This window comes from Callithrix jacchus, chromosome 15, assembly GCF_049354715.1.
Source record: "Callithrix jacchus isolate 240 chromosome 15, calJac240_pri, whole genome shotgun sequence".
Lineage (NCBI taxonomy): Eukaryota > Metazoa > Chordata > Mammalia > Primates > Cebidae > Callithrix > Callithrix jacchus.
Window position 1 is genome coordinate 74,650,065 of NC_133516.1, and position 16,715 is coordinate 74,666,779.

General features: G+C 49.8%; 1 long non-coding RNA gene and 1 pseudogene across 7 annotated transcripts in view; one reads left to right on the forward strand and one right to left on the reverse strand.

Moving 5' to 3' along the window:
• LOC108588354 (uncharacterized) overlaps positions 1 to 16,715 on the reverse strand; it is a 160,536-nt gene that overhangs the window by 16,068 nt on the left and 127,753 nt on the right. For 5 of the 7 annotated variants that reach the window (XR_013527564.1, XR_013527563.1, XR_013527562.1 and 2 more), the window contains exons 4-8: positions 5,315 to 16,583; positions 5,139 to 5,236; positions 4,609 to 4,694; positions 522 to 728; positions 218 to 364 (exon numbers count right to left, since the gene is read on the reverse strand). This is a non-coding gene — a long non-coding RNA (uncharacterized LOC108588354). Of the gene's footprint in view, positions 1 to 217; positions 396 to 521; positions 729 to 4,608; positions 4,695 to 5,138; positions 5,237 to 5,314; positions 16,584 to 16,715 lie in introns of all 7 variants that reach the window. The other 2 variants (XR_013527566.1, XR_013527565.1) reach the window with 2 other exon arrangements.
• On the forward strand, positions 14,496 to 14,590 carry LOC118148232 (small nucleolar RNA U13; annotated as a pseudogene).

Here is a 16,715-nt window from a genome sequence, read left to right on the forward strand (position 1 = left end):
CCCTTTGTGTTCCTTGGCAGAGGGACCACAGAAAGGCCAACTCAAACTTGGAGCCACATATACAAGGAATGGGGGCAGAAAGCCCTGGGCCTCGGTGCCATCCTCTCAACCACAGTGGCCACCTACAGCTTGGGAACTGTCACACTGGAAGTTGAGAATGGTGCATCCCAAAGAGGCTCTTGGTGGTGGGACTAACTCCGCTGGGGCCCAGACTCACCATGGTGCCAGAGGTGCAGAGTCAGACTGCAGAGGCCGGTTGGCATGTCACAGGAGATGGAGACCCTGTCCTCACTGGTTAGCTTAATCCTGGGGACATCCCTCCTTTTCGTGGCAAAAGGCAGCTGGAGGTCTGGACAGCTATCCCCTGGCAGGGAGGAATTGTACAGCCTGAAGGCCTGTGGACCAGAAAAGGTGAGCAGAAGGGCTGACCCACAGTCAGGGGACAAGCTTGAAAGTGCCATCCCCCAGGCAACCTGCCACAGGCACAGGTTCCAGGGGAAGCTCAGGCCTCTCCTCCTCACCTGCAGGCTGGAGTAGAAGGTGGAGGGTCACATGGTTCAGCTTCACGGTCAAGGCCATGAGCCCCAAGCCTGTCCAACTCAGCATCAGTGAGAATGTGTTGTGAGTGAAGTCTTGGGCCAGGAGGATGCTGCTGCACTGGTTGCTGAAGTCCCACACCAGGCCATCAAAAGTCACCACGTGCTGGGCCCCAGCCACCAGGGCATGGTCTGGGGAGAAGCAGCACCAAAGGCAGTGTGAGTAGAGCCAGCTCCACCCACTGAAGTGGGAGTACAATGCCTACAGCCCAGGCTTAGCCTGCTCTGAGGCCAGGAGTCCCCCTCCCATGGTGCAGCAGCCAGAGGCCCAGTGATCCCCCACCAGCTTCAGGATGACATGAGCTGAAGGGCTATGGCCCAATTCAGCCCTAACAAGGAATGGAGTCCCCAGACCTGCTACAAAACTGCTGTGCTAAGTAACAAAGCCTGGCTCAGAGGTCACATAGTCATCTTTCTGTTTACATCAGATGTCCAGAGCAGGCACAGCCATAGACACAGCAGGCAGACTGGTAGCTGCAGGGTGTCATTTTAGGATGATAAAAACATTTTAAAATCAATTGTGGTGAGGCATGCACAACTCTGAATAAACTAGAAGCCACTGAATGGTGCACTTAAAATTCACATATCAACTGGGCACAGTGGTGCTAAGCCATCCCAGCAGTTTGTGGGGCTGAGGCAGGAGGATCACTTGAACCCAGGAGGTCAAGGGTGCAGGGAACCGAAAGCGCACCACTGCACTCCAACCATGACAACAGAGTGAGACCTAGTCTCAAAAAAAAACAAAAAACAATAAAAAAACATACAAGTCATTTATTTAATCTCAAGGAAGCTACTGCGGGGGAAAAATTGACCCTTTAAGTGGATGGCCAATGGCTCCCTCAAACATGACAGCAGTGTCCTGCAGACCTGTCCTGTTCAGGGTAGGGAAGAGATGGCCTGTGAAGGAAAAGGTCTGACCAGTCCAGCCAGTGTGGCCCCTGAGCTGTGCCTTGGGGGTGCTTGTGCTCATGGCAGGAAAGCACCATCCACCCTGCACAGCCAGATACCTGTTGGCCAGGGCCAGCATCCCAAGGGAGGCACTACCAGCCCAGTGGTCAGCTATCAGAACTGAGGAGCACAGAGAAGCCCATGGTCACACACACAGAACTTCAAGACCAGGCTGTTTTTTTTTTTTACAAGATCAGCGTTCTGCTTAGACATGACTACACCCATGCTTCTAGGGAGCCGTAGGCCTCCATGTGAGTCTCACACAGATAAACCACTCCTTGCCAAGCCTGGGTATGGTGGCTCCCCCAGAAACATGAGGGGTCCCTCGTGCATTAAGAACTGTACATGTCCCTTACCCATGTGAGTGAGCCATGTGGTTACCTGCATTTCACATTTGAGGAAGATGAGTCCACAATTGTTAGCAGACTCACCTGAGCCACAGGCAACCTCCTCAGGAGCCCAGAAATGGTCATCCCAGCACCGCCCTTAGCTGCACTGCTGGGCCAGGACTTATAATCTTGGGAAAAGCAGGATGTGCAGCCTCAGCCCTAGTCTCATAAAACCTTGGGAAGTCCCATAAGCTCTGGGCCTGGCACTGTGATGCCACAAGCCTCTGCAGGCTTCCCTGTGCCACCACAGCACCTGCCACTGCATGGCCCTGCTGCTGTGCCCACGGGGCAGGGGGCTCCCAGAGAGGAGGGTGGCACAGCCCGGGGCAGGACTCATACTCCCAGAGACCCTGCAGCAGGCGGCATCTGAGCCAGTAGAACTCGGCCAGCATGTTGGCCCTGGACAGCTGTAGGAGTGGCCACAGCAGCTTCTCCATCAGGTAGCCAGTCACCCAGGCCACAACACCCCCAGGCAGCAGAGGCAGCAGCAGCGTCATCACCATTGAGTAGTTCCTAGAGGGAATGCACAGGACAAGCCGCTGTGCCTGGCTGAGCCGTGCTTCCTTTGGCTTCAGAGGGGGAGCTCACAGTTCTGCAGGAAGAGCTCTGTTATGGAGAGTATTGAGGTGCCTCACAGGGAGGGCTGTCCTTGTTCTAGAAAATCCCATAATGAGGTGGAGGAGCACAGAGACTGGCATGACAGTGGAGGTGGGGGGTGATGCCAGGACAGAAACAAGCTGCCCTATTTTGATGACACAGATGTCTTATGTCATTTCTGATCTGCCCCCTGGGTCTTGGGCAGCATGGGGCCTGTGTGTGTAGATGTCAAGGATAGGAGCTGGAAGGTATAGGAAACTGTTTTGTTTTTTTGAGACAGAATTTCAGTCTGTTTCCCAAGCTCAGGTATAGTGGTACAATCTCGACTCCCTGCTACCTCTGCCTCCTGGGTTTAAGTGCTTCTTTTTTCTCAGCCTCCAGAGTAGTTGAAACTACATGCACCCACTCCCATGCCTGGCTGATTTTTAAATTTTTGAGTCAGGGTTTCACCATGTTGGCCAGGCTGTTCTCGAACTCCCGACCTCAATGTCTGCCCAAAGTGCTGAGATTACAGGCATAAGCCAGTGTGCTTGACCAACAGGTCTAGGAAATTTCTACAGTTGAGGGGAGGACTGGAACTTTCTCAATATGTAGAGTACAGTCAAGCCTGTGAGATCTGAATGATCAGGGAGATCTAGGCTCATGTGGAAGTGGAGTGGGAAAAGAAACATTGCACACTCTGTTGTTGATGGGCCAGTGAGGGGGATAAGCAGGTGGACTCACTTACCTTTTAGGGAGCCCAGAGGCCCAGCAGCTGGGGACAGGAAGCAGCTTCAACACCCTCACTGCCAGTTAAATCCATTTTTTGACACCCCCACGAGATCCCACTCACCAGGTAGGCGAATAACCAGGCAGGTGATTCAACCAAGCTAAAATCTCGCCCTGGGAGCTTTTCCCTTCCTCAGCCTACATTCTGACCGCAAGGTGGAAGGAGCAGGAACTTGTATTATGTGGAGCCTTTTCCCCATGATGTGGGTCTAGTCCCTATTCTACAGCTGGGGAAACGGAGGCACACAGAGCCAATGCAGAGGAATCCCAGGAAGAGGCAGAGCCAGAGTCCAGATGTTCTGCAAGGCCATCAGCATGGGAGAAGGGGCAGACCCCTTGCCTGTAGCCCAGTTCCTGGTGGGCCTCATTGCTGTGAGAAAAAAGGATATTTGGTCCCCAAGCCCCTGCTCTAGACTAAGTTCCCCATTTCTATCATCACCTCCGTGTTCTCAACACAGGGACCAAAGGGGCCTTTTGAAGTGAAAGGGTGATCACATCCTTCCTAGGTCAGAGCAGAAGCCAGAGTCCTCCCCTCATCTCCTAGCCTTGGAACCTCCCAGTTCACATCAGCCCCACCACCTTGCTATTCAAACAGGCCAGGCAAGGTGGCTCATGCCTGTAATCCCAGCACCAAGTCTCTGGAGCCCAGGATTCTGAGACCAGCCTGGCTAATATAGTGAAACCCCGTCTCTACTAAACATACAAAAATTAGCTGGGTATGGTGGTGAATGCTTGTAATCCCAGCTACTTGGCAGGCTGAGGCAGGAGAATCACTTGAATTTGAGAGAGGTTGCAGTGAGCTGAGATCACACCACAGCCCTCTAGCCTGGGTGAAAGAGAATGAGACTCCATCTCCAAAACAAACAGGTCAGGCACATCCCTCTCCCAGGCCTCTGTGCAGTGGAGCCCCCACCTGGAGCTCTCTCCACACTGGCCCCATGGCTCTTGCTTGAACTGTACCTTCTCCTCAAAGCTGGCCATGGCCACACCATAGAATCCCCAGCTCACCATCCCGCCAAAGTTCCATCTCAAGCATTTGCCACCTAAGGTATGGCTCGGCGGTGGTAAATGATGAGCAATGAGCCACACCCAGCCCGCAGCCGGCTTCTGCACAGCCTGCGAGAAAGAAGGGCTTTTATGTGTTTAAAAGATTACATAACAGGCCGGGAGTGGTGGCTCAAGCCTGTAATCCCAACACTTTGGAAGGCCAAAGGGGTTGCATCACTGAAGATCAGGAGTTTGAGACCAGCCTGGAGTGGCAAAACCCTGACTTTACTAAAAATGCAAAAAATTAGCAGTAGTGCACACACCTGTAGTCCCAGCAACTTGGGGGGTTGAGGCAGGAGAATCACTTGAACATAGGAGGCAGAGGTTGCAATGAGCTGAGATCACACCACTGAAACAGAGCAAGACTTCATCTCAAAAAAAAAAAAGATGATTACAAAACAAAAGCAAGGAAATGTGACAGAGCAGAATGGCCTGCTTAAGAGGTGAGTCTCAGGCTCTCTGCAGGGAGCTATGCACACTCTGCTGTAGATGATTTCTTGGGCTTTGTGTCTGTCTCTGAGTAAAACTGAGCTTCCTGAAGGCAGGGGTCAGCCTTGCCCACTGCACTTCTCCACAGCAGCTCCTAAAATCCTGCCTGCACTGGGACTGTGCTCACAAGGTCTCTGTAGAGTGAGGAAGAAACCCCAGCTTCCTCTCTTGTGAAATGGGGAGTGAAGAAGCCTCTGTGTAGGGTGGTCAAAGTAGTCAGTGAGTCAGAGCATGTCGAAGCATTCAGCATTGCACTTGATACATGGCAGAAACACTGGATGCGACACTCCCAACCCAGTGTTACCTGGCTGTGAGGCCATACATGTCCAGCAGGGGTTTGCAGAGCCCCTTCAGTGCCTGTGAGAATGTGGCCTCAGCCCAGGACAGCATCTGGTGAGCCACCTGGAAAGAATGGGAACAGTGAGAGCTGTCTCAGTCATCCTCAACTGCCAGCCACGCCCCATCCTTGCTCTCACTCACCAGCTCCAGGGTGCCTTTCACGGCCCTCAGGGTCACCCTGATGGGCCTGGGACCCTGGTTGCCTGGCAGGCTGGGCACCCAGGCCTGTAGCCACCAAATGGCCTCCTCTATCCGCTCCTGTCACACCTCCTCCAGGGGTTGCAGCATCACTTCCAGGTAGGAGTCCTTCAGTATGGCCACAGGCACTGCAACTGGCAGCCAACACCCACCATGAGGCCTCTGGGCAGCTCAGAGGCCCGACCCAGGCCTCAAGGAGATAGGGCTTCTTCCTGGGATTAAGATGGTGGGAGGAGTGGGGGAAAAGAAATAGAGCAGCAGACACTGGAGATTGTGGGTGAGTTGTCACAGCAGACCTGAGCTGCCTCTGCATGGCCTGCTCATAGCTTGTCTGGGAACTTGGACGGGGGGAGGGTTCCCACCAATCCTAGAAGTGATACGAGGCACTCTACAACTGAACTGTTTGTAAAAATGTGGTTTATGCCAGACCCCTGCTTGCCTCCTAAAAGTCTGACAGTGTGCTCTGAGCCAAGCAGCACCTGCAAATCAGGCAGCCCCACCAAACACCCTGGGTGACATAGTGCTGGGACAGCGAAGTGCGTCCCATGTGAAGGTGCAGGGACTGGGAGAGGACACTAGGTACTTGTCCTGGTTCACCCTAGACTCCGTCCCATTCCCCTTCCCTGTGCCAACACTCCTGCCTTCTCTCCTGTAGTCAATGACAGCCGCGAACAGCACAGTGTGCAGAGTCCTGGAGCACTCTTTCAAATTTACTGCCCTGTGGGTGGCCATGGGACTCTGGCACAGCAGAGAGGCTATGGAGGTGACATTCAACAGCCAGTCAGAGGGATGCCCACCATGGCATTGGGCAAGGTCTGAGCCCCGGATGGTGGAGAGGTAAGAAGTTTCTAGTCCTGCCAGGAGGGCAGTCGAGGCAGCCACTGTGAGTGTTTAATGACCACACGGCCACAAAAAGCTCATCGTGGAACCAGAAAGAGACCCTGTAGCAGTGAGCTTCACAGAAACAAGGCTGTACACTCAAAAGAAAGCAGGTAAAAGACTGAAGAAACTGAGGCAGGAGGCATAAGGGATATTAGCTGGGAGACCTTGTAAGAATAAGACAGAAGCCCATGTAAAAAAGAAGGTTGGGTCAGGCATGGTGGCTCACACTTATAATCCCAGCACTTTGGGAGGCTGAGGTGGGCAGATCACAAGGTCAAGAGATCAAGACCATCCTGGCCAAGATGGTGAAATTCTATCTCTACTAAAAATACAAAAATTAGCCAGGCATTGTGGTGCATGCCTGTAGTCCCAGCTACTTGGGAGGCTGAGGCAGGAGAATCGCTTGAATATGGGAGGCAGAGGTTGCAGTGAGCTGAGATCTTGCCACTGCACTTAAGTCTGGTGACACAGTGAGACTCCATCTCAAGAAACATAAACCACCGCCATTTGCAGGACTGGATGTGGGAAAAAAAAAAAAAAAAAACATGTACAAAGTTAAATGCATGCTGTAAAAGAACTATTACCTGCTCAGCTGCTGAGCACACCATCATTCCTAACTCAGCAAAAGAACAACCACTCTGGGAAAAACTAAAAACAAACTGCTGTTTCCAAAACGCATTTTTACAGTTAGAAATCTGTGTTTCCCAAGTCTTTCTTCCAGTCCTTGGCACTGTGACAAGGGTTTCTTACCCCTGGGGATGTGGGGCTGGAAATACAAAAGGGAAAGTCACCAAGGCTGAGTTTCAGCTGCCTGCATCCTTACAACCATGGCCAGAGGACCATGAGGGTTTCCGTAGCTCCCACCGTCTATGCTGGACTCACAGGGCACAGCTCTGCTGCAGTAACCAGGCTTACCTCCATGAAGTGATTGCTCAGGGTGGGCCTCTGAGTCATTCTTGAACATCTGGCTGACACGGAGATGCCTCTTGTTGCTGCTCTTGTCCCAGTGCTTCCCATGGCTCGCCTCCAATTCAAGTGATTCTCCAGCCTCAGCCTCAGCCTCAGCCTCTGGAGAAGCTGGGATTAGAGACACCCACAACTAGACCTGGCTATTTTTATATTTTTAGTAGAGATAGGGTTTCAGCATGTTGGCCAGGCTGGTCTTGAACTCCTGACCTAGTGATCTGCCTGCCTCAGCCTCCCAAAGTGCTGGAATTACAAGCGTGAGCCACTGAGACTGGCCTTTTTTTTTAACTTTTTATTTATTTTAGAGATGATATCTCACTCTGTTGCCCAGGCTGGAGTACAGTGGCACATTCTTGACTCATTACAACTTCTGCCTCCTGGGCTGAAGCAACCCTGGATGAATAGACATAAGACTGAGGCTGAAGTGCCAGCCCTGGAACCATTCCTATATGGCTATGCTATTGGGAGCAAGTTCATCTCTTTGGGGATGAGCTCAGGGTACTCAGATCACCACTTGCCAGACTCTGGTGCTCTCTCTGGACATCCCACCTGGCCTGGGCACCCACCTTGTGGCTGAAGGCTGGGACCTGTGTGCAGTGGAGCTTGTGGCCCAGCTCCAGCCTGTAGGTGCCATCTGAGCTGCTCTCTGTCTGCAGCCTCTGGACAGTGCTGCACTGGTGCTCTGGCTACTTTGCCTGAGCTGTGAGGATCAATCAAGGGACCCCTGCCCTCCTCTGCCACGCATCCCTCCACCAGGGCTCCAAGAGGAGGAGGGCCTAGCCTAACCTGGCCTCAGCCAAGTCCTCCCAGCCCTGTGGTCTGCTTCACCTGTCACTCCATTAGAACCTGTCCACTGGGAGGTCTTAAGAGATGGATGAATGTCTCCTCAACAAACACACCTTTTTTTTTTTTAAATGAGCAGGTACTAAGTCCTACTCAGAGCCCACAGAATGACTAATGAAAAATCCTGTGGTGACAGCATATCTTAGCTTGCAGAGCCACAGCCACAGAAAACAGGGCAGGCCCTGCCACCTCCACCTGCCCTGTAGCCAGACATGCAGTGCCTTACCCAGGAGGCTGTACTGAATCCTCAGAAAGTTGTTCCACAGCTGGCCCTGCTGCTGCAGCAGGCCCCTTGGCCTGCCAAGCCCTGGCACAAAGAGTTTGGCACCCAGGTCGGCCACCCAGTGTCCATCCTCCTCCTTTCTTTCCAGCAGTGTTGCAGTGACAGAGAGCAGACAGGTGAAAGTGTCAGCCCCCAGGGACCAACACCCCCAGCCCCAGGCAAAAAGGAGACTTGGGATACCCCAGGGGCCTTGGGGTTGGGGGGCTTCTTGAAGAGTCAACACCTGTGCCCTGCACAGCAGCCCACAGACAGGCCTGATTATGGCTCACAGCAGCCTTGCCCTCCCAGGCTCAATCGATCCTTTCACCTCAGCCTCCCAAGTAGCTGGTACTACAGACATGTGCCATCACCTTGGCTAATGTGTGTGTGTGTGTGTGTGTGTGTGTGTGTGTACACACCCAAATTTCTTTTTTACTGTAGAAACAGGGGTCTCAGTATGTTTCCCAGGCTGGTCTTGAACTCCTGGGCTCAAGCAATTCTCTTGCCTTGGCTTCCCAAAGTTCTGGGATTATAGGTGTGGGACACTGTGCTTGGCCCAAGGATAAAGTGGAATGAGGCCGGGCACAATGGCTCATGCCTGTAATCCTAGCACTTTGGGAGGCCAAGGCGGGCAGATTTCCTGAGGTCAGGAGTTTCAGACCAGCCTGGCCAACATAGTAAAACCCCATCTCTACAAAAATACAAATAAATAAATAAATAACCAGGCATGGTGGTGGACACCTGTAATCCCAGCTACTCGGGAGGCTGAGGCAGGAGAATCACTTGAACCCAGGAGGCAGAGGCTACGGTGAGCAAAGATTGCACCATTGCATCCAGTCCGAGCAACACTGTGAGACTTTGTCTCAAAAAAAAAAATAAAGTAGAATAAAACAAAATCAAATAGAACAGATGAAAAAAGAATTAACCACACATCATGGGTTGTGGGGTAAATTTCACCTTCTGAAGCTTCTGCTTCTGCAACACTGAAAGTCATCCAGAACACACAGGTTGAAATGGGCCAGCTGTTACAACTCCCAAACACCCACATGAGGTGGTCGACAGCCACCGCTCCAAGTGCCCCCAGCCCCAGCTCCTGTCCTTACCTTGGAATCTTTCAGAACACATAAGCGGCACACCCAGGCACCACCACCCTGGCTCTGGCACAGGGCCAGCATCTGCTCAGCCTGTGTGTGTATTTTAAATACCCCGTGTATTTTAGGTCAAAATGTTACGTGTGTTTCTTATCGTGGGTGAGAATAAGAACAACCCAAAATCTGCTATTTTAAGGTTTGTGGTTAAAGTTGGAGGTTTTGGGAAGTTCTGGGGGTTTACACTGAGCCTACATCTGTCCTTAGATGGGATGTTGATATTGAGAGGCTGGGGTGATAAGGACCATCAGGCGGCATTTGGCCCGCACCCTAGCCTGGCCACGGAGGAGACAGGGCATAAGTGGTTTTATCTCCTACCTGTCACATGGACTTGGTCACTCAGCAGATGGCTCAGCGATGCAGAGAGGCCAGCTTGCTGCCCCTCTGCTGCAGGAGGTTCCCTGTAAAGATGACAGGGCTGCCCCCATCACCAGTTTCATCTCCAGCTATGCCTAGAACCACTTAGCCTTGCTGACCATGGGTGGCTGCTGGTCTCTCTAGCCCTGAAAAGGCTGTGGTGTCACCTGGAATGACAGGTGTGGCCAGCAAGCCCCACAATGATCACACAAGCTGGGACCAGAGAGAGAGCAGGAGATAGCCCAGCTAATGGCTTTCTATGCCGATTCTTCCTTAATTTTCAATTTTTCTTGAGACAGAGTCTCATTCTGTCACCCAGGCTGGAGTGCAGTGGCAGAATCCAGGTCCATTGCAACCTTCACCTCCCGGGTTCAAATGATTCTCCTGCCTCAGCCTCCCAAGTAGCTGGGATGACAGACGCACACCCACAATGCCCAGCTAATTTTTGTATTTTTAGTAGAGACAGGGTTTCACCGTGTTGGCAAGGCTGGTCTCAAACTCCTGAGCCCAAGTGATCCGCCCACCTTGGCCACCCAAAGTGCTGAGATTATAGGTATGAACCACTATGCCCGGGCCTTCTGCAATTTTTTAAGCTCCGGATTAAAAACCTGTGTTATAAACTCAGACATAAACACAGAGGACTCCTCTCCTCTCCTTGACAATGCCCTCGTTGGATCCATCAGGAACTCAGTCGACCATCTCTATGGAATGTGACTAGAGTCAACCCCATCTGCCACCTCTGCTGCACGCCAGCTCCAGCCCTGATTATTGAGCCTGTCTGACTGCAACATCCTCCTGGCTCTCCCAGCTCCCATCCTGTCGCTGGCAACTAATCTCCACGTGGTGACCAGACACGTCCGATGATGGCACACCAGCATTTCTTACAGTACAATCCAAAGTCCTTGAGGTCTATGAAGCCAGAACTTTGTTGGTCACTGGTGCAGACACTGGCAGGTGGGCCACAGGGACAGTTCACTACACTCCAAGGCTCCACATGGGAGATCCTGTAGAAAGGCCGGGAGCAACTACAAATACCATGTTTGATGGACCTGCCAACCTCCAACACTCTTCACACACCCCTCCGATAGCCACCCAAAAGATGTCAAAACAATACTAGCTATTATCAGACCGTCACTAGTTAATGCTGTATTTCCTTGATCCCCACCGACGTGTGTGCAGATGTGTGTGTACAAATGTGTATTTATCTGTGTACAGATGTATCTGTGCATGGATGTGTGTAGATGTGTATGTATACAGATATACCAAAATACAGATATGTGTGGATATGGATATGTGTGTATAGTGATGTGTACATGAAAATATCTATATGTAGATATGTGTATGAATGTGTAGGTATACAGATGTGTGTATGGATGTATATAAATACATGTATATATATGGATGTGTGTGTATGAATGTATGTGTACAAATATGTCTACATGTGGATGTAGATGCTGCAGCTCTTCCTGCTGACAGGCACATCCTAGCGCCGGCTTTCTCCAGTGTGTATCAGAGGCTGTGTGGTGGTGTCAGGCCTTCCTCAGGGTGCACGTGAACAGGGTGAGCACAGAATTTCTCTCCCAAACCACAACATTTTGCAGTTAAAGAGAACACTAGTCACAAATGAGTCAGGTCAGCAGGCATAAACTGGGGCTCTGCAGGCAACCCAGGACCCAACCCCTACACACTGGGGTAGGGGGTGCCAAACAGAACACTTCCCACACCAACCTTAAATCCCACAACCTTTAACGTTGAACCCAAGCCTCAAACCCCTGGGCCCAGGGATTCGAGGTTGAACCCAAGCTCGAGCTCATCTGCCTCAGTTTCCCATCTTAAATGGTGTTACAAAGAGGACTTGAAGAAGAGACCTCCTGGCTGCTGGAACAGGCTCCAGAAAGTTAGAGTGCCAGCTGTTACTGTAATTTTGATGAGTCTGGGGCAGATGGAAGTAGAATTTCTCCAAAGGCAAATAAACATTTCCAGACTTCAGATAGCTCTATAGGGAGGGGCAGGAAGGTCCGAGGGAAGGTACAGGCAATCTGTGCTTGCACATTTAGCAAATAACAAGATGTTCAAGGCCCTCTGGGAGTTCCGGAAATGAGGGAGAAGTCTCAGCCATCAGGCAGGTGGGGCTTTAGGAGGAAGATGGCTCTTCCCTGACATGAGTCTTCACCCAGGCTGATGGCACAGGTGGAAGTGGAGAGAGTATTTATGCAGCAAGACATCCAGCCCGGCTTCAGATGCTCCACTCCAGGCCTCTGAGAAGACACTGGAAACTGAGGCAGAATCAGGTGATCCACTGCTGAACATGCCCAGTGGTCATGCCTGGCGGGATCAAGTCTAAAGCTGCTATTTGTATCTGGCTGGAATGCAGTGGCACGATCTCGACTCACTGCAACCTCCACTTTCCAGATTCAAGAAATTCACCTGCCTCAGCCTCCTGAGAAGCTGTGCCTGCAGGCGTGCACCACCACACTCAGGTAAGTTTTATATTTTTGGTAGAGACAGGGTTTCACCTTCTTGGTCAGCCTGGTCCCAAATTCCGGACTTCATGTGATCCTTCTGCCTTGCCTCACAACATTTCTACACTTTTTGAAGTCACTGATCTGCTTGAAAAGAGGATAGATGTTTTAAATCTCCCCAGGATGGAGGAGACAGACACAAATTTCAACACAATGACAAGGGCTTCAAGTGACTAAGTTTGATCCAGGTACCTTTGGATAAGAACCCTTGAAAAGCATATACTAAGATGAAAATTAGCCTGAAAAACATAGTAAGACCCATCTCCACAAAAAAGAAAATAAAAAAATAGAAAGGCATGGGGGTCTTAGTCCCTGCTACTTGGGAGGCTGAGGCAAGAGGATGGCTTGGGCTCAAAGGTTCAAGGCTGCAGTGATTTAGGATCACTGCATAGAAGACCTTGTAAAGGAAAGAGAAAAGTGTGATAGAGAGAAAAGAGGGGGAAGAGGGGGGAAAGGAAGGAAAAGAAGTAGGAAGAGGAAAAAAGAGGGGATAGAGGGAGAGAGAGAAAGAAAAGAAAAAAGGAAGGAAGAAAAAAGAAAAAAATGAGAAAAACATATGAACCTTGTGGCCAGGGAATTCCACTGTTAAGAATTTACTTTGCAGAGAGAATGGTGTTCACCACAGAATAATTGTAACAGGAAACCTGGGTAAAACTCAAGAGCACTTCATTATGAAACTAGCTGAATACATTCCATTCCATGGACTATTACAAGGTCATTTGCACTACACGGGAGACGCTGATTTTTTTAGGTGGATATAGTAACTCCACATGCTGATTGTGTGTATAGATCATCTCGGAAAGGAATCACCAAAAAAACCCTAAAAGCGGTTGGTTTTGAGGAGGGGTGGGAGAGCGGCTTTAAGGCTGCACCAACACCAATCAATAGAACTTTTTGCAATGAGGACCATATTTCCGGGCCATCTGCAGCTGTGGAGCACCTGAATGTGCTCCACGCAGCCAAAGAACCAAATCCTTCATTTTCTTTAATGTTAATTCATTTAGATTTTTTTTCTTTTTTGAGATGGAGTCTCGCTCCATTGCCCAGGCTGGAGTGAAGTTGTGTGATCTTGGCTAATTGCAACCTCTGTCCCCCAGGTTCAAGCAGTTCTCCTGCCTCAGCTTCCCAAGCAAATGGGATTACAAAGGCTCACCACCACATCCGGTTACTTTTTGTGTTTTTAGTAGAGATGGGGTTTTACCATGTTGGTCAGGCTGCTCTCAAACTCCTGACCTCAGGTGAGCCACCCAACTTGGCCTACCAAAGTACTGGGATTAGAGGCAAGAGCCAGGTGAGCCACCCAACTTGGCCTACCAAAGTACTGGGATTAGAGGCAAGAGCCACCATATCTGGACTCACTTAGATTTCAATAAACACATATGCCACTAGTTGCCATATGGGAGACTCAGTTCTATACTTTTTCATAGTTTTTGAACTTTGAATCATTTAAATGCATGGCCCATTTTTTTTAGTTGTACAACTTAATAGAATAGTATTTAGATTGTATTACTCTAAATGAAATCTATCATAGAATTTAAATTGTACCAGTGAATGTTGATATATAAAAAGATTGCAAAAATGTGTGTGTGTGCATGTGCATGAATATATATGTATATTGCATTTTTTTTTTTTGAGTTACATTCTCGCTCTGCCACCCAGTCTGGAGTGCAGTAGTATGAACTTGGCTCACTGCAACCTCTGCCTCCAGGGTTCAAGTGGTTCTCCTGCCTAAGCTTCGTGAGTCACTGGGATTACAGGTATACACCACCACGTCCAGCTCCTTTTTGTATTTTTAGTAGAGCAGGCATTATACTATGTTGGCCAGGCTGGTCTTGAACTCCTGACCACAAGTGATCCGCCTGTCTCAGCCTCTCAAAGTGCTGAAGATTACAGGCATGAGCTAGCATGCCCAGCTGCAAAGGTGTGTTTTTGAGTAAAATGAACAACATACAAACAAAAAATAGGGAACAGTTGGGTGGAGGGTGGCTCATTCCTATAATATTAGCACTTTGGGAGGGTGAGGTGGGAAAATCGCTGGAGCCCAGGAGGTCCAAGATGCAGTGAGCCATGTTTGCATCACTGCCCTCCAGCCTGAGTAATGCAGCAAGACCCTGCCTCAAGAAAAATTAAAATTAAAATTAAAAAACCAAAACCTAAGCATGACGATTGTGTTATCAGGTTTTATGATATGTGCCTTCCTCAAAACTTGTTACGGTAACATCACATCACTTATCTAACATGGAAAAGAAAAAATTAAACCCAGAAACTAAAACCAAAAATATTTTCAAATCTATAGTGTTATGCGTTGTCCTGTGTCTCCCCAAAAGACACTGAAGCCCTACGTCGCAGGGTCTGTGGATGAGACCTTCTTTGGAAATAGTCTCTTCACATGTGATCAAGCTAAGCTGAGGTAATGAGGGTGAATCCTAATCCTGTGTGCCTGGTGGTCTTATAAAAAGGGGATGTGTGGACAAAGACACCTACAAAGAAAAGACAATGTCAAGACAGAGACAGAAGACCATCTACAAGCCAAGGAACTCTGGAGGCACTGAGAATTCATGAGCAAGACCTGGGACAGATCCTCCCTCACAGCCTTCACAGGAAAAACAAACAATAAAAAATCCCTTGATTTCAGACTCCTGGCCTCCAGAACTGTGAGAATAAATCTCTGGGGTTGAAGCCACACAGTTTAGGGTACTTTGTTAAGGCAGGGCTGGGAAATGAATGCAGAGTTCGTGGGGTGTGCATCAACACTTCTGAAGGAAATGTGGAACGTGGCATGCTTGAACTTACAATTCATACCTTTCTCTACTTTGAATTTTTGTTTTTAGAGACAGGGTCTCACTCTGTCACCCAGGCTGGAGTGCAGTGGCACAAGCATGGCTCACTGCAGCCTCCACCTCCTAGCTCCAGCAATCCTCTTGCCTCGGCCTCCTGAGTGGCTAAGACTACAGGCAGATGCCGCTGTGCCTAATTTTTAAAGAATGTTTTGTAGAGATGGGGTCCTGCTATGTTGCCCAGCTTACCTGGAACTCCTAGCCTCAAGTGATCTTTCCACCTTGGCCTCCCAAAGTTCTGGGATTATAGGTAAAAGCCATTGTAACTGGCTTGCCTTCTTTTTTTTTTTTAAAGACATAATCTTGCTCTATTGCCCAGGCTGGAGTGCAGGGACATGATCTCAGCTCACTGCAACCTCCACCTCCTGGGTTCAAGCAGTTCTTTTGCCTCAGCATCCCAAGTAACTGAGCTAATAGACTTCTACCACTACACTTAGCTAATTTTTGTATTTTTATTACTGGCGGGGTTTCACCAGTGGGCCAGGTTGGTCTGGAACTGCTGACTTCAGGTGATCTGCCCACTTCAGCCTTCCAAAATGCTGTGATTGTGGCTCACTGCAACCTCTGCTCCTGGGTTAAAGCAGTTCTCCTGCCTCAGGCTCCCAAGTAGCTGGGATTAGAGGTTCCTGCCACCATGACAGTTTTAGTACTTTTAACAGAGATGGTGTTTCACCCTGTTGGTCAGGCTGGTCCTGAACTTTCGACCTCAGGTGATCCGCTGGCCTCAGCCTCCCAAAGTAGTAGAATAACAGGCATGAGCAACTGTGCCCTGCCTACTTCTATTATTATTACATTTTAATATATAATGAAATATTTACACAACTCACGGTAACGTAGAATCAATGGGAGCCCTGAGCTTGTTTTCCTGAAACTAGATCGTCCCTTCTGGGGGTGACAGGAAACAGTCACAGATCAATAGGCATTGGATTCTCATAAGGAGCACACAGTCCAGCTCCTTCGCATGTGCTGTTTACCGCAGGGTTTGCATTACTACGAGACTCTAACAACACCACCGATCTGACAGGAGGTGGAGGTCAGGTGGTGATGCCAGCAATAAGGAGTGGCTGTGAACACAGATAAAGCCACCCTAGACCACCCGCTGCTCATCTGCTGTGCTGCCTGCCCAGTTCCTAACAGGTGAGACAGGCACGGTGACTCACGACTGTAATCCCAGCACTTTGGGAGACTGAGGCAGGTGGATCACCTGAGGTTGGGAGTTCGAGACCAACCTGACCAACATAGAGACACCCTGTATTTTGTAGAAATACAAAAATTAGCCTGGCATGATGGTTCATACCTGTAATCCCAGCTACTTGTAAGTCTGAGGCAGGAAAGTCCCTTGAATCTGGGAGACAGAGGCTGCAGAGTGCCAGGATCATGCCATTGCATTCCAGCCTAGACAACAAGAGCAAAACTCCCTGTAAAAAAAAAAAAAAAAAAAAAAAAAAAAAAAAAAAAGCCCAGGTGCAATGGCTCACACTTGTAATCCCAGCACTTTGGGAGAATGAGGAGGGCGAATCACCTGAA